The 24,008-nt window shown below is 42.3% G+C and overlaps 1 protein-coding gene across 7 annotated transcripts in view; it reads right to left on the bottom strand.

The window, feature by feature from the left end:
- DMTN (dematin actin binding protein) overlaps positions 1-24,008 on the bottom strand; it is a 1,900,252-nt gene that overhangs the window by 1,577,738 nt on the left and 298,506 nt on the right. For 6 of the 7 annotated variants that reach the window (XM_044082941.1, XM_044082937.1, XM_044082938.1 and 3 more), the window contains exon 3: positions 6,145-6,228. The exons of the other annotated variant lie outside the window; for it this stretch is intronic. The gene's annotated coding sequence lies outside the window, so the exon portion shown is untranslated. The remainder of the gene's footprint in view (positions 1-6,144; positions 6,229-24,008) is intronic. 7 annotated transcript variants of the gene reach the window in all.

The raw sequence follows: 24,008 nt of genomic DNA, 5'->3' as shown, positions 1-24,008 counted from the left end.
GCATCCCTTGGGGCTTCTCCCAGAGGGGGAATCAGGGCGAAGTAGCTTCTGCATTTGGTGTTCATGTGACTGGCAAAAAGGTCGCAGCAAGGCTGGCCCCACCTGCGGAATATCCTGTCTGTTATTTCTGTCTTGAGGGACCACTCGTGGGGCAACAAAATTGCTATGCTCAGCTTGTCTGCTATCATGCTGAATTTCCCCGGGATGTGCGTTGCTAACAGAAAGCGCTGGGTGGATACAGCCCACTGCCATACTCTTAGGGCCTCACGACAAAGGGGTAAGGATCTGGTTCCTCCTTGTTTGTTCAAGTACCAGACCATTGACATGATGTCCATCTGAATTGCAATCGTACCCAGAGGAAGAGAGTCCTGGAAGTACTGCAATGCCAAAAGTACTGCGCTCATCTCTAGGACATTGATATGCAGCTGTGTCTTTTGATCGGTCCATGTGCCTTGGGCTGTCCTTCCCTGAAAATGCCCCCCACCCCCACCCTATCAGGGAAGCGTCCATGGTCACTGCGGCTGCTGGTGGGGGGGTAAGAGAAATGGACGTCCTATCATAACATGAAGTGAGGTTAACCACCACTGAAGATCCTTTCTGCAGGAATTTGTGATCATTATCATGTGAGACATGGGGAGCTCTTGGTAAGACCATTGAGTGAACAACAGCCATTGCAGTATCCGCATGTGCATACGACCCAGTGGTATGGCCAGAATTGCTGCTGCCATCATTCCTAATAATTTCAGAACTTCTGATGCTGGTGCTTTGTTTTTGGATATTAGAATGCGGACCTGCTGACAGAGAAGTAAGACTCTTTCTACTGAAAGCCTTAGTGTGGTGGTGTCCAGTTCTGCTCCGATAAAGATGATATGCTGCAATGGAGACAAGACAGATTTTTCTGAGTTTATTGTAATGCCCAGCTGATTGCAGAGTGACAGAGTGGACTCCCTGGCCTGAATAAGTTGATGCCTGGTGGTGGCGGTAAGGAGCCAATCGTCTAGGTACAGAAACACCTGGAATCCTAAACGTCTCAGGTGAGCTGTGACCACTGCCATGCATTTGGTGAACACTCTGCAGGCTGTAGTGAGACCAAAGGGCAGGGCTCGAAACTGGTAATGACTGACTCCAAGCCGGAAGCGCAGATGATCTCTGGATGGCCTGGCCATTTTTATGTGGCAGTACGCATTCTGGAGATCTATCGAGCACATCCAATTGTCTTTCCCTAAGAAGGGAATTACTGACTGAAGTGTGACCATCCGAAACTTCTCTTTTTTTACAGATTTGTTTAGTCTGCTGAGGTCCAATATAGCTCTCCAGTCCCCTGTCTTTTTTGGAACTAAAAAGAATCTTGAGTAAGTTCCGGCATCTATCTGGTCTGCTGGGATTGGTTGGATGACTCTTTTTCTAACAACGTCTGGACCTCTACTGTTGCTTGTTCCCTGTAACAGGATGGAACATCCGGGATTTTTCTTGTCAGTGGAGGGGGCGTGGCAAATGGGATGATGTATCCTCTGGAAATTATACTTTGTACACAGTTGTCATTTATTTTGAGGCAGACGTCTTGGTACAAAGATAAGCGACCCCTGACTGCCTCCAGAGCAGGATAGTCAGGCCTCCTTTCAAGTGATCTCTGTCGTACCTGGCTTTGCAGACCTCCTCTGCCGTGAGGGCAGCATCTTCTATTATTGCCCCTCCTCTGCCCCTGGAGGTGGGTTCACCATGTGTGTCCCGAAAGGCTCCTTGGGCTTTTCGGAACCACATTTTCCCTCCCTTTTGACTCTTGGGGTAGGGTCTGGTAGGGGTGGAAAAATGGACTCTGAAGGCAGGCAGAGTCTTTCCCTTCTGCTCACACCTGGTTAAAGTTTCCTTAACTTTGGACCCGAAAACGGATGAGCCATCAAAGGGTAGGGTATTCACAATGGATGACTTGAAGGGCTCCGCAAAGGAACAAAAGAGCATCCAGGAGTGTCTCCTATGAGCAACTCCTGTACTCGCTGCCCTACTCATTCCATCAGCTGCATATGAAATGAGGCGCATGGATGAGTTCACTATAAAGTTGAGGGTAGCAAGCTGGGAGGCAACTTTGTCTGTAACCCCTGCAGCTATTGCACCCTGAAGATTATCTCCCAGCTCTTAAAGGAGATCTCTTTGTAGTCTCGTAAAATGGGTTAAATAGTTAAGCGGAGTGCAAAAGTTGTTGAACTAAACATGCGTTTCCTATATTTATCCATGATCCTGGAGTCACTGTTAGGAGGATGGATAGACGAGGAAGTTTTAGACATTTCCTTTTTGATGTCTGCCGCCACCACCATGGAATCAACTGGCACACCGCTGGTGAAGAAGGATTTATCTTGGGGGGCAGATATGAACTTATTAGGCCTCCTAGGGGCAGGCTCCATGGTGTCCAGAGACTCTGACACCTTTCGTGAGACCAGATGCATAAGCTCATCGAAGGGAGGAGACACCCAAGAGGTGGAGGGCTGAGACCTGAAAGCCTTCAGGAGAACCAACTCATACTCAGTAGGGCTGGTGGACTGCCAGTCACCCCTCTGCCTAAGGATTTCATGTATCTCTGCAAATGAGATAGCCTCAGAGGGAGACCATGGGGACCCTTCTGATTCATCCAAGTCAGTATCAGATATAAGAGACTCCTGACGGAATTCTAAATGTTTCCTCTTACACAATCTCTTCCTGGGCACCTCATCAGTGGCAATGGAAGCTTCTGGTGAGGTCTTGGAAGAGCAATGGCCATCCAGTGGGGCTTCCTGCGGCTCTGGGTCTCTGCGCTTAGCTAGGATCTGTGAAGCAGAAGCAGACACAGGCGCTTTAGGGGATGAAGAAGCCGGACCTGAAGTTGAGGATATTTTGCGAGACATAACTTTCCTCATGGCTTCGAAGGCACCCCTGCTCCGATGCAAAGGGACCGATGGATCCGAGGAAACCGTCGATACCCCTGGCACTGGGACAATGGGCTCCAAGCCTGAGGTAGGAGCCGAGCTCATCTGAGCCGAAGTCCCGAGAGGCAAAGTCAGAACCTGACAAGTCAGTTCGACTATCCTCCCCGGACCTGACCAGAGAGTGTTGGCTCCTAGAGTCCTCGTTCGGCGCCGAGGACATCAGAGTGAACAAAGCCGAAGACACTGGAGCAGGCCTTGGTTCCGAAGGCTCCACAATCAGCAAGTCCGACTCCTCTGGCTCCGAAGGACCGGTATGGCTCGGAGGAGGAAGAGATATAGCTGGCATAAGGGTCTTCGGCTTCGAAGCCGCCTGGGTCAAAGCCGATAATTTTGCAAAGGCCGGTGCCTGTAGAAGCTTCTGCACCACCCAATCCACATCCAAATCAGAGAGGCTAAAAGAAGACCGAGATGAACGGACCGATGGTACTGACTGAAGTAGTGGCGATTTAGGAATTTCGGATACCAGTTCCAAAACTGGGGACTAACTCCAAAAAGAAAAGACAGTCGGCTCAGAGACCTGCGGAGCCAGTGTCACAGACTCCTTTGCCTTTTTTGACTTTTTCGAATCCACAGAAGTCTTGGAGGACTTTGAGGACTTACTAGATCCATCCTGGTCACTCAAAGCCTCCTGGAAAGAAAGTTTCAACAAACCCCTGTTAATGAGCTTCCTTTTTCTCTCTTGGAGGACCCAAGAGGAAAAGGAATGGCATATGGAACATGTTTCTTGTAAATCACCTAAGCAGTAGACACAATTAACATGGCCAGTCAGTAACAGACCTCTTCTGCCCACATTTAGGGCATTTTTTAAACCCTGACTTAGGGTGTTTGTCCTTGTCATCAGCCATAATGGAAATGGACACACCCAAAAACAGCAAATATAAATTAGCCTTCTAATGAAAAACAGGCTAAATATAAGTACACACACAAGCCTTTTAAACTAAGGCTAACTACAACTATTAATAAGCCTTCTAATAAAAAAACAGGCTAAATATATGCACACAAGCCTTCAAATTAAGGCTAACAAGCACAAATACACAAATTAAGCAGATAATAAGCAAGTTATCTTTAAGAATTATAAAATACTAAGAACGAATGTGACAAAAGGTCACTGAATAACAATTTGTAGTCACTAAGAAATCACACAATACTATACTAAGAAAAAAAATGTGATAAAAAGGTCACCGAATAAACAATTTCTAGTCAGTAAAATTTAAATAGGCCTACGAAGAAAAACAAGGCCAAATATAAGGCTATGAAAAAGCACACAAGGGAAGGGAACACTACAGATAAAGCTTTAAGAACTTATCTAACCTAAATATCTAACTATTCTAACAATAATTTTCCAATAATTTTTAGAAATATAAAACTATTAAAGTTTTTACTGCCCCGAGCTAGCAAGACAATAGTTGCAGCAGCAAACTAGACCTGGGGTAACTCAAGGTGCATCATGGGATAGGGACTTAACCTTGAGCTACTTGAAATCCTTGAGCTTTGTAGTAGGTGCCGACTCGGAGCCGAACCCATCAGTAAAGAATGACTGGCGAGATAGAACAACTTCACAGCCTCAATTTAAAATAATAATAATGCTAATACTAATAATAATAAGCAAAACCTTTATTTTAACACCTTTTAAAATAATTTAGGAGTATAAAACAATTATCCCAGTTTCCTGTTGATTTTTTATTTTTTTATGGTTAACTCTTTTTCCCAGATTTAAATCAGAATGAAAAGCAAATAATAATAATAAAGCTTCCTAGTGTTCTGTTTTTACAACCTTTCCTTTGCTGCAGAGGATATTCTTGTGGAAGCTTTTACACGGATCATTTTCTCAAAGTGTATAAAGCTAATAAAATTGTTAAAACTGGTAAGAATAACTGATGGTAATGTAGACCTTATTGAGAGCAGTCTGTGAGCATGTATTTCTCTTATAAAGAAATCATTACATGTTGGCAGGATAGGCTTTTTGGTCTGTTAATTTCTTTATCAAAATTAGGGGCATATATTACATCCTATATCAAGTTGTGTATTTACAACCCAAAGGCCTTTTCTTAGGATAGCTACTGACTATAGCAAGAAAAAACTCTGAAAAAAGAAATAGAAAACTTATTTGCAGGAATTCATTAATATTTTATTAACAGTATACAGTAAAGAAATGTGTATATAAGAGTGTGTGCAATAAAAGATAAATGACATTTTATTGTAAATTAGTCACCTTACTGAGAAATACGGCAACGTTTAAAAGGTTTGCCATTCTTTCCCTTTAAATGGGACTTTAAACCAATCAAATTTTAAATTATTTAGGTGTAGATACTTAGGTCAGTAAATCACATTTTAATACAGCCATAACACGTTTTGAATAAAATCTATTTTCCTTTCTGTGCTACATTTAATAGAGCATGTAGTTAGTTTTATTTTGGAGATGCTAAAAATTAATTTATATTGTTATAATCTACTGTACTCTGGATAAATACCATTTTTTTCAGAAAAAAGAAACAAGCATGTTCCACTAGGGACTGCTTTCTTATCTCCTGTAGCCTAATGCCAGGTTTTATGCTGTTCTTTTAAATGGTGAGTTTATTTTGGGCTTCATTTGAATTTATTTTTTCTATGTCATGAAGTTTATAACTAGTAATGTACTATACAACATTAATGATATAGGCCAAATCATATAACAAAGAATGTTCGCTGTTTGATTCCTATTAATAAATGTATTTAATTATATTTTTATAGCAATAATTTTTGCTGAGCTTCAGATCAGTCACACTTCAGCACATGCCACAAATTCAAATTCTCAAAAGCTTTAAAGCATAATACTTTTTTAGCTAAGTGCCTGGCCCATGCTAATCACAAAATAGCTGTTATGTCACTGGCTAGTCACTCAGTGGACCCTGCTGTACAACCAAGAACCACATTCCAAACAGTTTTACTTCCGACAAAACACCAGAAAAGCAGGCAAGCCAACTTCTTAATTTAGATGCAGTGCTTTTAACATCGCAAAACAAATGCAGAGAAGCACTTTAGTAAGCAACACAGCATGTCATTGGTAAAAGCATTGGAAACTTAGAAACATTAGAAGATGGGTGCATGTATACATTTCAAGTAGATTAATAGTATTCATCAGTTAATTATCACGGAACTAAGGAAGTGGAAACAAAAATAATGAAGTAATTATTATGAGGCTGCTTACCTTTTTGCATCAAATGCTGGTGATGAGCAGTAAGACTTCTCAGTAGAAATAAATCACCTGCTTCAGTGTCACAGTCATAAAATTCTGAAACAGATATAGGAAAAATGTATTACTTAAATGTAATACAACATTTAGTTATCTATTCACCTGTTAAATGGGTAAGTGGTCTGGGTTCAAATTATTTCTTTCATTTGTATCCCATAACAGATGGGTAGCATTTAAATATCTGAAATTTGACTGTTGCAGTGACATCAAACTAACAGTGAACCCAGGCTGTCTCCTGCTGTTCTGCTTTCATCCCAGTGTCTTAAAGGGGATACTCAATGTTGTGGATGTAGCAGCTGTTCTTCAACTCATGGACGTGTAGAGGACATCACCTGGTCCTTCCCAAGATGGACCCAAAGGAAGTAAATTCACACAATAAATTCATAGATTAGTACTAAGCTAACTGCCCTTGCGAGCCATTTTAAGCCTAGCCAATTATCCCTTGTGAGACTCAAACCCTGCACCTTGTGCTTGCAAGGCAAACACCTTAACCATTAGGCCACCCTCCCAACCCTATAATTTAACTATAGATGTTGCTAGATGTTCATAGGTTCATACTAGGCTAATTGCCCTTGTGAGCCATTGTAAGCCTAGCCAATTATCCCTTGTGAGACTCAAACCCTGTACCTTGTGTTTGTAAGACAAACACCTTAACCATTAGGCCACCCTCCCAACCCCAAACACCTCTGTCAGTTTTGAACCCCGGGACCTTGTACACACTAGACTGCATGAAGTACCACTAAACCACGGTAGACATTTCAAGTAGATTAATAGTATTCATCAGTTAATTATCACGTAACTAAGGAAGTGGTATAGGTAAAGGAGCTCAGGTGTATCAACAAGAAGGTAGTAAATATGATACAACACATCTTTGGAGACCTAGAAATAGCCTATATGCATACTCTATATATACACATAAGACCAGTACCAAGGTGCTCCCCGAAAACAAAGTGCATCTCAACTGGATGGCAACTACACTACTGATGTGTATAAAGCAGAACATAAATCCAAAGGTGGTGATATACATCACGTTTAAGTTTTACTACGCAACAGTATCGACATGCACACCTAGCATCTCAGGCAGTATACACTGCATTATGTCACTGATGTACTCTGGGATATGTAGTAATCAAAATGGGTCATTTTATAGGGAAGAAGTGGTCGCATCAGATTGTCTTCCCAGCAATCAGCATGCCCCTGGCAGAGGAGCTTGATGTGAACATGTATGCCCTGACACTACAGCATACTGTCTGTCTATACTGCAGTGTATCTTTAGCTGTGTTCACCTTTCTGAATGATGATAATGTAACATCCATGTAATACAGATGCTGGTACACAGCGGTGGTTATTGTTTTTGTATCCCTTGGCCTGAGCTTTATATATGCTATATAGTGCTGTATCTAATTTTCACTACTGCAATTCACTCCATTCTGTTTAAATCATTCTTAAGCTCTGTCTCCTACCAATCCACCTGATATCATAACTGCTTGCAGCTGTTACCATCGACACCTCAGAAATAAGCAATCAAATAAAATGAGACAGAATGATAGACTTGTCTCTCAGAAAATTCATGTATATAAAAGAAAATCCTGCACAGTACATCATCATCAGGCTGAATCACTGTCTTCAGACACAAGTTGGAAAGCAAACCAGATATTAACTGACAGGTGAGCTGGTGAATAGCCCCATGTATCCTACAGGCCCAGTTTTATGCTGCTCACTAACAATAATGTCTTCATGTACAAGTGCAAAGTGCTGTTGGTTTGTTTATATAAGCACCACGATAACCTGGATGGCATATTCTTTCTGCTGCTGAAGGCTAATAGTGGACCTTCAGGTTTACCATAATTTGAAAAAAGTTCACCTGTTCATATATCCATTCAGCATGGACACAGACAACATGATACAAAGATACTACAAGAATTTAACAGAATGTTAGCAGAAGTATAGCGAGGTCAAAGATGTTTTTACAACATATGGTTAAGATATAGAACAGTATTCAGGCAAACATTAAAACCTGTAAAGCATCTGATAATGTTATGCTCGAATAAGTAAGTATTAAAGACCTCACAAAGGTGGGCTCCATAAACGGAAGTTAAGGAGGCTTACGAATGAAAATTCTGGACTGAATTTCTGAATCTAGCAGGGAAGGGTTGTGGAAAAAAACATGAAAACAAGTGCATGATTATAGCAAGAATGGAAAATAAAAATCATAAAAACAATGTGAGGAAATTATAATGAACTTGTGAAGGGAATTGTAGATGTACATAAGTGGTAGATGAAATCAACCGCTTGATATGATTTTTTTTTCTAGCCCTTTTCTGACCATCATGCCTTCTCTAAGTTAGTCGGCTCATTTGTCCCTAATGACAAACACTGTACTACAGAGGGATTCTTAAGGAATGTAGAGGTTTTGCAAGGATAGAGATAATCTGAGAATAACGTGCACTGGATAATTTCTTAGCTAGAGCGGGTAGTGACCCTGAAATAAATGCTTAAGGATAAAGATAGCCTGCAGAACAGTAGCTCTTCCCCATGGTCAGCCATACTACGATAAGCAGGCATTGAGCAAAACAATACCCCACCAATGTCAGTAATGAACTGATGGTGCAGGACAGTTCACCCAAAAATTGCTAGAGCTGATCTGGTATTGGAAGACAGAGTACCCCAGCACTGTTGGTGTGAGTGGTACTGGAAGACAGAGCACCCCAACACTGTTAGTGCTGACCTAGTACTGGAGGACAGAGCACCCCAACACTGTTAGTGCTGACCTAGTACTGGAGAACAGAGCACCCCAACACTGTTAGTGCTGATCTGGTACAGTAGACAAAGCACCCCATCACAGTTAGTGCTGATCTGGTACTGGAGGACAGAGCACCCCATCACTGTTAGTGCTTGTCTGGTACAGTAGACAAAGCACCCCATCACAGTTAGTGCTGATCTGGTACTGGAGGACAGAGCACCCCATCACTGTTAGTGCTGATCTGGTACTGGAGGACAGAGCACCCCATCACTGTTAGTGCTGATCTGGTACTGGAGGACAGAGCACCCCATCACTGTTAGTGCTGATCTGGTACTGGAGAACAGAGCACCCCATCACTGTTAGTGCTGATCTGGTACTGGAGGACAGAGCACCCCATCACTGTTAGTGCTGATCTGGTACTGGAAGACAGAGCACCCCATCACTGTTAGTGCTGATCTGGTACAGTAGACAAAGCACCCCATCACTGTTAGTGCTGATCTGGTACAGTAGACAAAGCACCCCATCACTGTTAGTGCTGATCTGGTACTGGAAGACACAGCACCCCATCACTGTTAGTCCTGGTCTGGTACTGGAGGACAGAGCACCCTATCACTGTTAATTCTGATCTAGTACCCCAGCACAGTTAGTTCTGATCTGGTACTGGAGGACAGAGGACCACATCACTGTTAGTGCTGACCTGGTACTGGAGGACAGAGCACTCCAACACTGTTAGTGCTGATCTGGTACTGGAGGACAGAGCACCCCAACACAGTTAGTGCTGATCTGGTACTGGAAGACAGAGCACCCCATCACTGTTAGTACTGATCTGGTACAGTAGACAAAGCACCCCATCACAGTTAGTGCTGATCTGGTACTGGAGGACAGATCACCCCATCACAGTTACTAATGAGCAAGAAATGGAAGACAGAGCACCCCATCGCTGTTAGTTCTGAGCTAGAACTGGAAGACAGAGCACCCCATCGCTGTTAGTGTTGATCTGGTATTGGAAGACAGAGCCCCTCATCGCTGTTAGTGCTGATCTGGTACTGGAGGACACAGCACCCCATCTCTGTTATTACTGAGCTGGTACTGGAAGTCACAGCACCCCATCACAGTTAGTGCTGAGGTGGAACTGGAAGACAGAGCTCCCCATAATAGTAAGTGCTGATCTGGTACTAGAAGACAGAGTATTCCATCACAGTTAGTGCTGGTCTGGTATTGGAAGACACAGTACCCCATCACAGCTAGTTTACATGTAATACTGAAGGATAGGGCACCCACCACTGCTAGTATACATTTAATACTTAAGGATAGGGCACCCACTACTGTTAAAATGCATTTAATACTGAAGGATGGATCACCCACCATTGTTAAAATACATTTAATACTGAAGGATGGATCACCCACCATGGTTATTATACATTTCATACTGAAGGATAGGGCACCCACCATGGTTAGTATACATTTCATATTGAAGGATAGGGGCACCCACCACTGTTAGCATACATTTAATACTGATGGATAGGGCACCCACCACTGTTAGTATACATTTAATACTGAAGGATAGGGCACCCAGTACTGTTAGTATACATTTCACACTGAAGGATAGGGCACCCACCACTGTTAGCATACATTTAATATTGATGGATAGGGCACCCACCACTATTAGTATACATTTAATACTGAAGGATAGGGCACCCAGTACTGTTAGTATACATTTAATACTGAAGGATAGAGTGCTCACCACTGTTAAAATGCATTTAATACTGAAGGATGGATCACCCACCATTGTTAAAATACATTTAATACTGAAGGCTGGGTCACCCACCACTGTTAACATACATGTAATACTGAAGAATAGGGCATGCAACACTGTCAGCACTGTAGATAACAGTGAAGGATGGGGAAGCCATCACTAATAGTATCAGAGTTAACACTGAAGGGCAGGGCTACCACCACTGTCAGCACTGGAGTTAATACTGAAAGACAGGCACCCGCCACTGTCAGTACTGGAGTTACCAATGAAGGATAGGGCATCCACTGCTGTCAGTACTAGAGTTAACACTGATGGATAGGGCACCCACCACTGTCCATATTGGAGGTAACACTGAAGGATAAGGCATCCACCACTGTCAGTGTTGGAGTTAACACTGGAGGATAACAGCACCCACTGCTTTCAGCATTGGAGTTAACAATGAAGGACAGGGCACCCACCACTGTCAGCATTGGAGTTTACACTGAGGGATAAAGCAACCACCACTGTAAGACTGAGGTAATATTGGTACAGAAGAATTAGGTTCTACTGTTAGTACTTATACGTTTAGTTGGAGGTGGAATGCAGCCATTGGGTAAACAGAAGCTACACAAAAGCTACAAGATGTGAAATTAAGCAACTAAACATATTGCCTCTCTGAGTGGACAAGTTACCTGTTCTATGTGTGATGAGTTTCCTAGTTTAACTCTTCCTTCATATCATTCTAGATACATTTGTCTCTCTCTGCCTGTGGCAGATTTATTCAGCAAATCTGTCACTGATTACTCTAGCAATTAAAATATGAAAGAATGGGGCTTTACTGGTCTCTGTCTTGGGCACCAAGGACTTGTCAAAATGAGGTTCAAGGAATCTCACAAAAACTTAAAAATGGCAATTACCACCAGGATAAAATATTCTGCAAACAATAACATCTGGATGCCAAAACCCTTGACACTGTAGACTACCATCATCTGTATTCCATCTTACATATCATGAAGACTGGGACATTGCTCATCTGTATGCGGTACATTTTCATGATTCTATAAAAACCTTGTCCTAAACAAGCACAGCCAGTTTCAAACCCCATCCATCAACATTGCTACTGCATATAGTTTCCAGACGGTATCAGTCAGCATGGTATCCAAGTACCCAAGGAAAGTTATGAAAGAAACCAACAAGGAAAGTTAAATTGAGTTCATCTTCTCAATGGTTTTCCTCCAGAATTACTAAAACTGCTAAGTGAGCCTCTCACCGTGTCTTTACACTAATCAGCCAAAGGGTCAATTTCTTTCAGTTTAGAGAGTCATACTCACTGCCCCCCCAACACATAAAGGTGGCTGCTCTTTAGAAATAATCAATTATTGCTTCTTAACTTTGTTATCTCCTTGATCCAGATTTCCTGTAAATGTGTCTCTCAACAATTTCTCAAGCATCCCACAGGCTCCAACATCTTCTCCAATGTGTGATATGGGTTTTTATCTAACCCAGAAATTAACTGGAGAAAGGAAACTCATCAGGGACAATATTTCCAGACCTTTAAAAATTACTAATATCTTTGTCTGATCACACCATACGTTCATAGATTAGTACTAGGCTAACTGCTCTTGTGAGCCATTTTAAGCCTGGCCAGGTACCTCATGTTAGACTTAAACCCTGTAACCTTGTGTTTGTAAGGTAAACACCTTGACCATTACACCAACCTCCCACCAAAAATACTGTCAATCCAGGAGACTGGAGCTACAGGATATACACTTTTGCTCTTCCGCCTAGACACACACACCCACACACAGTTGACTGCACTGAGAACAAAACCTCTGTCTAAGTACACACACTACTTAACTCAGGACTTTTTGCTAGTGCACAGCACAAGTCTGTGCCAAGCTTTTAAATATTATGACTGTGTTATCTTGGGTGCTCCCCAGATTAGGAACCAAAAAAGATAAAAAAAAACCCCTCCAAAACTGATTGTAACAAGATCACATGACTGTTTAAATGAATGACTACGAGCATCAATGTCAAACTGGGATACTAAATGAATATTTTTCTTCCACCCAATCAGCATCACTGACCATGATCTCTAACAGCTTCTGCCCAAGGCAACCATTTCTTTCACCCCACCATAGCTATGGCTCTGCTGCCTTACCTGGAATGCAACTAGATAGTCCACATACAGAGTATCTTGTAAATAAATAAACCATAAACTGGAATTACTCTATTTCTTCCAAATGTTGGTTGGTACAGATGTACCACAAGGTTCATTCCTTGGCCCCTTGCTGTTCACAGCCTTTGTGAACAATATGGTAAATTAGTCCAGGAACAGCAAAATAGCACATTTTTTACCATATGCAGATAATTCTAACACTGGTCTACCAGTCAGCACTGTCACAGCTTTTGAAAGTAAACTATTCACACTCCCCAGCATTGTCTTACCAGGCGAGGACTATAACTCACCGTTAGCAAGTCTAAATCCATGTTCTTTTTACTAAACTGCTTAACCACAATGACTTCTGCATCTCTGCCATGGACCCCATAAGCCCAAACATCACTGTTAACATCCAAACTCTGGAAAACTTACCAAAGAAAGAGGTTAGCTCTACTAAACCCCCTGGCTGCATCACTTATGAAGTTTTTTGTTACACAGTGCACCTGCAGCTAACTGCTCAAATCAACAGCTAGGGTGCCTTTCCTGAATAGTAGTAGTCCTATATGACTCTGTAAAATAAGAAATAACACTTTCTCCTGTTATGTTCCACCTGTATTTTTAACAGCTTCCCATAATGCCATCTACAAAAGACAGAACCTGCCTATAACAGAACAGCTCATTTTAATATTGGTCACCATGGTAGGATTCCTCATTGTATACCCCTATAACAGATGAGCTGACTTCAATTTCACTGCCATCTTACTTGTGGCAAACTAGCTTTTATACAGATGTCCTTCCTTCTCAGCTATCATTAACTGGATGAAAACTCAATGAATCTTTCCTTATCTACTGGAAAACATGTTCAAATCCTGAGGTAAAAAATAAAATATGATGACTCCTTATTTACAGTAGGTGGCAAAAAATATTTTAACAAATTCACTCTCAGTGAGATGTATTCTGAGAAATCACAATTCAGTAAAGAAATAAGGCAATACCTCATAAAAAATTTGAACTGTTTCTGTCGCATAAATAATGTAAACACGCACACATCTTGTTCTCTCCTGTCACTGTGCAGGTTCATCTTTACCTTTAAGGTCTTTCTCTTCTCAAAATTAAATTAATCCTAGCCACTTTGTGTATATTTAACATGTTGTTTTTCCCTAAAATAATCAATGAGTACATCATTTGCTTTCTCCTATACCTTCTCCTTAAAACTGTGTGCTAATCATGTAACTTTACCAATCTAATAGGCTTTTTTTCTTTCATCTACAGTAATTCAAGTATAGACACCTACATGTTTTTCACCACTGCTAAAATCTTTCCTTAGGCAATAACATATTTTTATGGATACACTGTAGAGCCGCAGTGGTACAGCAGTTAGCGTTGTCGCCTCACAGCAAGAGGGTCTCCTGTTCGATTCTCGGCTGGAGCACCTTCTGTGTGGAGTCTGCATGTCCTCCCCGCGGTAGAGTGACGTTTAAAGACATGCAAGTAGGTGTGTGCGTGAATGGGTGTGCCTTCTTTGAAGGTTGGGCGTCGGGCTGGCAACTCGGCACTGTAAAAATCCACTGCCAATTGTTAGCGGACCGGAGTTCCGCTGTGGCGACCCCTAACTGGGAAAATCCGAAAGACATTAGTTTATAATGGATACACTGCATTATCTAATATGGGTATAATGAGTGATGAGTAGAGGGGAACAATGACCTCTTTTTTTCTGGATGAGAAACCTTTTGTGATGAGGTTAATACTACTAATTAGATCACTGTCTGCTTACCGTAAATATTCCGTTTGTTTGTTCATGTAATATTAAGTGTTTGCCTGCATTATGATGTTAACTGATCTAAATAATTTATCATCACCATGTTACTTACATACACTCTGGTAACTACCACTCAGAGATTCCACTAAAAGTGAGACATCCCAGCTGGACTGTCCTAGTCAACAAATGCAAGCCAACAAACAAGTAAATAAATGGTACCTGCCACATGACAGTGCCATGCTACTGGGCACGTGCATGGCACTATAGTGATAGCTACCACTGCACAATACGCAATGTCTGCATGCACAAACTGATGCCGGACACTTAGTAACAATATCAACTAGTTACTGGATTGCTGATGCCTTAGGCTGCAAAACAGCCATCTGGTATGTAATACAGATTAACTCATTTGTGTTAACTGGAGAAAAGCCATTCATTTCATAATTTAGAATTTCAACAAGCTAGGATATGCACATGGTTCCAAATAGTTACTTCTATATTAAATATACAATATGTGAAATATAATGTACAAAACATATATAGGTAGGTACTAGGCTATTGGCCCTGGGGCCTATACAAGCCCAGCCAAAAAGGTACCCTGGCTTTTGCCACCAGGTAATGCAGACGGGAGCTGAAAGTTCAACTGCTGAATCCTACACTAAGGCACTGTACGAGCACATCCACTCATGCATAAATCATGCCATCCCAAATAGAACCAAGATGCTCTCATCCAAAAAAAAGAAGCCAATCTGGTGGTCCCCTGCCATAAACAAACTTTACAACAAAAGGAAGAAACTGTTGCAGAAAAGAGGAAAATCCCAGGATGCAAAAAACTTCCTTACCAGCCTCAGTAAGAAACTGAGATCCCTCATGAAATCCTCCAAAGCTAGCTACGAAAATAAAATTGCCAAAGATTCCAAAGACAACCACAAGGCATTCTATAACTATGTCAATAATCTAAATGGCAATGCTCAGATCTGCTCTGAGCTAAAACAGAATGGCATTAAATATACTGATCCCAAGGATATTGCCAATATCCTGGCAGATCGATTCAGTGCCAACTTCACCCCCTCTCACCCCCTAAATGGCCCATCTCAATACCGGAAGATTGCCAAATTCCAGTAATAGCGGCCACACAAGTAAAAAACGCACTCTCCAAAGCTAAGAATACAGCATCCATGGGACCAGATGACATCCCGGGCTGTGTACTACATGAACTCCAATATGAACTGGCACCTCACCTAAGTGTCATGTTTAATCATAGCCTCACCTCAGGTTTTGTGCCCACTGAGTGGCGCACAGCTACAGTTATCCCACTCCACAAGGGGGGATCCACCTTGGATCCCGGAAACTACCGTCCCATCAGTCTGACAAGCCTTATCTGCAAGGCCATTGAGCGTATTATCATGGAACTTATAAACAAAGACATTGGCAACCTTCAAACACTGGACCCCACCCAGTTTGGGTTCGTGAAGGGCCGATCTTGTCTCCTGAACTTGATTGACTTCTTCAAATCAGTCTCCAGAGCCATGGACAAGGGTAAGGTGGTCCACACAGCCTATCTAGACCTTGCCAAGGCCTTTGACACCATCCCCCACTCTGGAATCATAGATAAACTTACTAAGCTGGGAATTAATCCCTACATCACCCAATGGGTTGCTAACTGGCTTACTGATAGAACCCACACTGTAAAAGTAACCGACTCCAAATCCAGCTCAGACAAGTGACAAGTGGAGTACCTCAGGGTTCAGTCCTGGGACCACTCTTGTTTGGCATCTACTTCTCTGAAGTACAGGCCAACACTAAGGGACTCTGGATAACAAAGTTCGCAGATGACTGTAAACTCCATTATTGAATCCTCAAATGATGTGGATACTCTACAAAAGGGCCTTACAGAAACAGATGCTTGGTGCCAGAGCCATGGGCTCAAGCTCAATGCCAAGAAATGTATAGTTATCCCCTTTGGGAAAAAACATGTATACGTGAATTACCATATAGGTGGCAGTACACTAAACACCTAAAGTGTGATAAGAGACTTAGGGACACAGGTGGACAGCGGTCTCACCTTCGATAACCACATCGCCACAACAGTCAGGAAATCCTTCTATTGTGGCACACCTCATCATTAAGGGCTTTTCATCCAGAAAAAAGGAGGTCATTGTCCCACTGTACTCATCCCTCATTAGACCCATTATAGAATACAATGCCCCATTTGGTATGTACCTCTCAAGACATCTGCAACAACTGGAAATGCCACAGAAATACCTCACTAAAAGAATCACAGGCCTAAAGCAGATGCCCTACGCTGACCGCCTTAAAAAACTCCAGCTATACTCTTGTCGCATATCGTCTACTCAGAGGCGATCTTTGCTTAACATACAAGGCCATGTCAAACCCAGAGCTGTTGGACATGCTACACTTCAAGAAATCCCAGTCCCTCAGAGCCATATGCTCCAGGGAACTAAACCTTGTCATCACAATAAACAAAACATGCTGGAGGGATAGGTTCCTGACCCAGAGACTCCCCAGACTCTGGAATAGATTGCCCATACATGTTAAGCAGAGTGCCTCTTTGGTCCTCTTCAAAAGGAACCTTGATGATTGGATGGGAGAAAGGAAATTCACCCCGGGGATCACGTCAGTTGCCCTGCTAGACAGGGGTCAGGGAAGTAAATAGTGTGGGAAGAAATAGCCACGGAATTGTCATTGCTAGGCTTGTATAGGCCCTAGGGCTGATAGCCTAGTACCAACCTATGAACCCAAGAAAATTATTTTCCAGTGCCACTGTCGAGCAGAGACACAGAGGTGATCCCCGGGGTGAATTTCCTATTTCCCATCCAATCATCAAGATTTTTCTTGAAGAGTGCTAATGAGGAGCTTTGTTTGATAGAGATAGGTAGTTTATTCCAGAGTATGGGAAGTCTCTGGGACAGGAATCTATCCCTCCAGCATGCTCTGTTTATTGTGGTGACAAGGTTTAGGTCCCTAGAGCATGTAGCTCGGAGGGAATGGGATTTCCTTAAGTGGAGCATGTCCAGCAGCTCTGGGTTTGACACAGTTTTGTATGTTAGGCAGAGATCACCTCTGAGTAGGCGATATGTGATGGAGTAAAGATGGAGATTTTTGAGACGGTCTGTGTAGGGCATCTGTTTGAGGACAGTAATCCTCTTTGTGAGGTATTTCTGTGGCCTTTCCAGTTGTTGTAGATGTCTTGTGAGGTACATACCAAAAGGGGCGCTGTACTCTATAATGGGTCTAATGAGTGATGAGTAGAGGGGAACAATGACCTCTTTTTTTCTGGATGAGAAACCCTTTGTGATGAGGTGTGCCACATAGAAGGATTTCCTGATTACTGTGGCGATATGATTATCAAAGGAGAAACTACTGTCCACCTGTGTCCCAAGGTCTCTTATCACACTTTCGGTGTTAAGTATACTACCGCCTATGTTGTAGTTCATGGGTACAGAGTTTTTACCAAAGGGGATGACAATGCAGTTTTTGGCATTGAGCTTGAGGCCATGGCTTTGACACCAGGCATCAGTGTCAGTGAGGCCCTTTTGCAGGATGTCCACATCGTTAGGAGTTTCGATTATGGCTCCTAGTTTGCAGTCATCTGCAAACTTCATCAGCCAAAGACCTTCTGTGTTAGCCTGTACTTCAGAGAAGTAGATACCAAACAGGAGAGAACCCAGGACTGAACCCTGTGGTACTCCACTTGTCACTGGTCTGAAGTCGGATTTGGAGTCTGCTACTTTCACAGTGAGGGTTCTGTCAGTGAGCCAGTTGGCAACCCATCTTGTGACATAGGGATTTATACCTAGTTTAGTGAGTTTATCTATAATCCCAGAGTGGGGGATGATGTTGAAAGCATTGGCAAGATCTAGATAGGCTGTGTGAACCACCTTATCCTTGTCTACGGCTTTGGTGACTGCTTCAAAGAATTCTGTCAGGTTTAGGAGACATGATCTGCCTTTTACAAACCCGAACTGGGTGGGGTCCAGAGTTTGGAGATTACCAATGTCTTTGTTTATAATAAGTTCCATGATGATACGTTCCATGGCCTTGGAGACCAGACTCGTCAGGCTAATGGGGCGGTAGTTCCCGGGGTCTGTGGTGGCTCCCCACTTGTGGAGTGGGATAACCGTTGCTGTGCGCCATTCAACAGGCACAAAGCCTGAGGTGAGGCTATGATTGAACATGGTACTTAGGTGGGGTGCCAGTTCATTCTGTAGTTCATGTAGAATGCAGCCAGGGATGTTGTCTGGTCCCATGGATGCTGTGTTATTGGCTTTGGAGAGTGCGGTTTTTACCTGTGCAGCCGTGATTACAGGAACTTTGCATTCTTCCGGTATAGAGATGGGCTCTTTAGGGGGTGAGAGGGGGGTAAAGTTAGCACTGAACTTATTTGCCAGGATGTTGGCAATATCAGTTGGGTCTATATATTTAGTGTCATTGTGCTGTAACTCAGAGCAGATCTGAGTGTTGCCATTGAGATTCTTGACATAGCTATAGAATGCTTTGTGGTTGTCTTTAGAATCAGTGACGATTTTGTTTTCGTAACTAGCTTTGGAGGATTTTATCAGGGATCACAGCTTCTTACTGAAGGTGACCAGGGAGCTCCACCACTCGTGGGATTTTACTCTCATTTGCAACAGTTTCTTCCTTCTGTTGTACAGTTTGTTTATGGCAGGGGGCCACCAGATTGACTTCCTTTTTTTGGAGGATAGCATCTTGGTTCTGTTTGGGATAGCACGATCCATGTACTCATGTAAGTACTTATAAAGTGCAACTGTGTAGGATTCAGTAGTCGTAACTGCATTGTCCATCTGCATGGGTGTCATGAAGTTCACCACTTCTGTCTTAAGAAGCATGAAGTTGGCTTTGGAGAAATTTTTTACCATGGTTTCCTTAATGGGGGGTGGGGGCAGGATGTGGATATCTAGGGTAACTAGCTTATGGTCGGATCGGACCAATGAGGCATTGACTTCAGGTGTGGAACACCGGTCACTCATGTTGGTAATGACTAGATCTAGGATATTGTTGCCCCTGGTGGGGGTGTGGATAAGTTGATCCAGGGCAATGGAGTTTATGAATTCCAGAAAGCATTGAGTGAAGGAGTTGGTACATGAGTAGTTTTCCCAGTTAATGGTGGGGTAGTTGAAATCACCCATTATTAGGGTGTTTGGTTGAACCCTAATATTTTCCAGTACATCAAAAAAAGAGGAGTGGGAATCCTGGGGCATGGTGGGTGATCTGTAGCAAGCTACAATTTGGATTGCAGTTTTGCCCAGAGTTAGTTGCACTTGGATAACCTCGGCTGCATTATGCTGAGCAACTAGCCTGGAGTTGTGGATATCCTTAATGAATATGGACACACCTCTGCCTTTGGTGTTCCGGGCCAGGTTACATGGCCGAAAAGTGTAGTATGAGTTATAGCCTGGTAGTGCAGGGATGCTCTCTGGAGCCTTGAACCAGGTCTCAGTCATTGCACAGATATCGATGTTTTCCATTTTAAGGAGTGCCTTGAGTGAGTGCATTCATAAATGCACAATAAAGGACCATCCAGCCATTTTATGAAAAGCCTACTTTATCCTTTATAAGGCTGCACATATACCACAGCCTATCCTAGGAGCAGGTGAGAGCAAGGCACTGCAATCCATTCCAGACAGGGCAGTGGTCTATCCCAGAATGCATTATTTCAGTCACATACAGCATCAACACATATGCCAATTCATTTAATTCATGTCTTTAAGTACAAGGATTCAGGATCACCCAGAGAAAACCCACATACATGCAGGGAGAACATTCAGACTCAATGCAGGAGGTACATCAGTAGAGAAGAGAACTGCAGATCCTGTCTCTGAGAAACTGTGATGTGACTAGCTGCACCACATATAGTATGATCCGTATAGATACAAACAAAATATTCAATGCAAAATAAATGCCAACAGATACAAAAGCAAGTTGCACAATATACAGCACCTTGTGAATGTCTAAAGCTCAGATGAGTATTTTGTAGCGAGAGATTTCAGGGACCTAAAAAGAAACTAATTAGTAATCATTTGTATCACTTGTTTGCTGGTCTAATATGTTGCACCAGTTTTATTCTTCACGTTGCATATTCCTTCAGCAGGGATAAAAAGACAAGACATAACCTGTTGTATAAGTGAATCCTATAACACACACACACTTGTAGTGTTACGTTCTTACAATTGTTGTAAGTACAGAAGTACCTCTCCTATACTATCTGTACACTGTGGCGCACACACACACACACACACACACACACACACACACACACAGAGCTGTGTTGTTACACTTATTGTAAGCACAATATGGTACCTTTTTCTATACCACCTGAACATTGCAGCAAATGTACACAGTGCTGTTTTGTAAAAATTACTGTGGACACAGAACAGTACCGATCTGACACTACTTGCACATTAAAACATGCATGAATAGTAACATACTCTACTCTACTTCTACAATTATTGTAACCATAACACACTGCCTTGTCCTGCACTGTCTGCACACTGCTGCAGACAGTACCGTTTTTTTTTTTTTACAGTTACTGAAAATGTAACACACAATCTGTTCTAAATTATCTGTTACCGCAACACACATACACACTGCTGGGTTATCACAAATACTTTAAACACAATATGGTACCTGTCCTACACCATATGGACACTGTAACTCATGGACATACTGCTTAATTGCTACACTTACTGTAAACACAACAGTGCCTCCTGTATACTACCTGCCCATGGTAGCACACATACATACTAATTTGTAACAGCACAGTACCTGTCCTACACCATCTGGACACTGTAGCCCATGGACATACTGCTGAATTGTTACAGTTACTGTGAACACAACAGAGCCTCCGTGATACTGCCTGCACATGGTAGCAGACAAACACAGCAATTTGTAACAGCACAATACTTGGACACTGTAACTCATGGACATACTGCTGAGTTGTTACAGTTATTGAGAACACAACATCAGCGCCTCCTGTATACCACCTGCACATGGTAACACACAAACATACTAATCTGTAACAGCACAGTACTTGCCCTACACAATCTGGGCACTGTAACCCATGGACATACTGCTGAGTTGCTACAGTTATTATGAATACAACTTCAGTGCCTCCTGTATACTACCTGCACATGGTAGCACACATACATAGAAATTTGTAACAGCACAGTACCTGTCCTACACCACCTGAACACTGTAACCCATGGACATACTGCTGAGTTGTTACAGTTATTATGAACACAACAACACTGCCTCCTGTATACTACCTGCACATGGTAGCACACATTCATAGTAATTTCTAACACAGTATCTGTCCTACACCATCTGGACACTGCAACCCATGGACATACTGCTGAGTTGTTACAGTTATTTTGAACACAACATCAGCACCTCCTGTATACTACCTGCACATGGCAGCACACAAACATAGTAATTTGTAACAACACAGTACCTGTCCTACAATACCTGGACACTGTAGCCCATGGAAATACTGCTGACTTGTTATAGTTATTATGAACACAACAACAGTGCCTCCTGCATACTACCTGCACATGGCAGCACACATACATAGTAATTTATAACACAGTACCTGTCCTAAAACATCTGGACACAGCAGCCCATGGGCATACTGCTCAGTTGTTACAGTTACTGTGAACACAACAACAGTGTCTCCTGCATACTACCTGCACACGGTAGCACACAAACATAGTAATTTGTAACAGCACAGTATCTGTCCTACACCATTTGGACACTGTAACCCATGGACATACAGCTGAGTTGTTACAGTTACTGTGAACATGAGAACAGCACCTCCTGTATACTGCTTGCACATGGTAGCACACTAACATAGTAATTTGTAATAGCACAGTACCTGTGCTACACCATCTGGATAATGTAGCCCACGGACATACAGCTTAGTTGTTACAGTTACTGAGAACACAACATCAGTGCCTCCTGTACACCACCTGCACATGGCAGCACACAAACATACTAATCTGTAACAGCATAGTACTTGTCCTACACAATCTGGACACTGTATCCCATGGACATACTGCTGAGTTCTTACATCACTTATTATATACACACCAAAAGTGCCTCCTGTATATTACCTGCACATGGCTGCACACATACATAGTAGCTTGTAAAAACACAGTATCTATCCCACCCCATCTGGACACTGCAACCTATAGACATACTGCTGAGTTGTTACACTTACTGTGATCACATGAACAGTGCATCCTGTATACTACCTGCACATGGTAGCACACATTCATAGCAATTTGTAACAACACAGTACCTGCCCTAAACCATCTGGACACTGAAACCCATGGACATACTGCTGAGTTTGTGAAGATAGGTGAAGGCTGCCAGCCTAGCCAGATAGAATTTTGTAGATAATTCTGTCATTAGTAAATATTAATGTAAGCCACAGGCTTGTTCTCTTAAATGTGAAAAGACTGCACTGGATATTGAACTGCAAAAATGTAACAACAGTGCACTCTACTGTAACAAAGCTGATAAGTCAATTATTTGATGTCAAAATTCGAGCCGATATGTCAGGAGGGAGGCATCCTGCCTATTGTTTTAAGACCAGAGTTAATGGCCAGAATGTGCATGTATAAATGTCCTTTATTGCTCTGGTTTCTGACCAGGTGTAAAGAATGTAAATGTAGTTTCTGTTAGCCTGGGAACACCAGAGACGTGTGAAGAATGATGTCATGTGAAGCAGCTCTGTGTTATCAATTTAAAGTGAGAGAATCATAGAGCTCTGAGCATTTTGTCTTGAGAACATCCACCATCACCAGCACTGTCTTGCTCTAGGTGCAAGTTATTTTTGAACTGTGTTTTCTGTTAGAAATAGCTAGGAATTAGGAAGATCAGACTGTTTTCTGTGTTGATGACAGAACTTCTCTACAGTATTATTTTACATATTTCTCTGTGATCTCTGAACTCTTGACTAGCACCATGTAGTAAGAAGTATTGTCTTGTGTTTTTATTATTTATTATTAAATATTTTTTAAACCTTTCAAATGTAGCTGTTTTATGTAGAGTTAATTTAAGCTCTAGAGTACATCACATGTATATAGTGATACTGTACCAAGTCACTCTAATAAGCCTTGACTATTCAGTCACACTTACCATTTGGATAATAATACTGCGCAGTAATAATTGGACACCCTTTCAGAAGGGCCTTTGAGTAGCTGATATTAGTGGGCGTTGGCAGCTGGTACTACCTTTTAGACTGGGTAGAAAAGGGGTACAGCTGGAGAACCCATGCCAGGCTTCACCAGGAGTGTCTGTGTGGTTGTATAAACTCTGATCTTAAAGCGTCTGCATGTCAGCTACTTGGGCAGGGACACTAAGCACTGGATGGATAGAG

The sequence above is a fragment of the Protopterus annectens genome, chromosome 9.part0, assembly GCF_019279795.1.
Source record: "Protopterus annectens isolate FY-2018-M chromosome 9.part0, PAN1.0, whole genome shotgun sequence".
NCBI lineage: Eukaryota > Metazoa > Chordata > Ceratodontiformes > Protopteridae > Protopterus > Protopterus annectens.
Note: the sequence above shows the minus strand (reverse complement) of the source record. Positions and strands in the feature narration are given on the sequence as shown.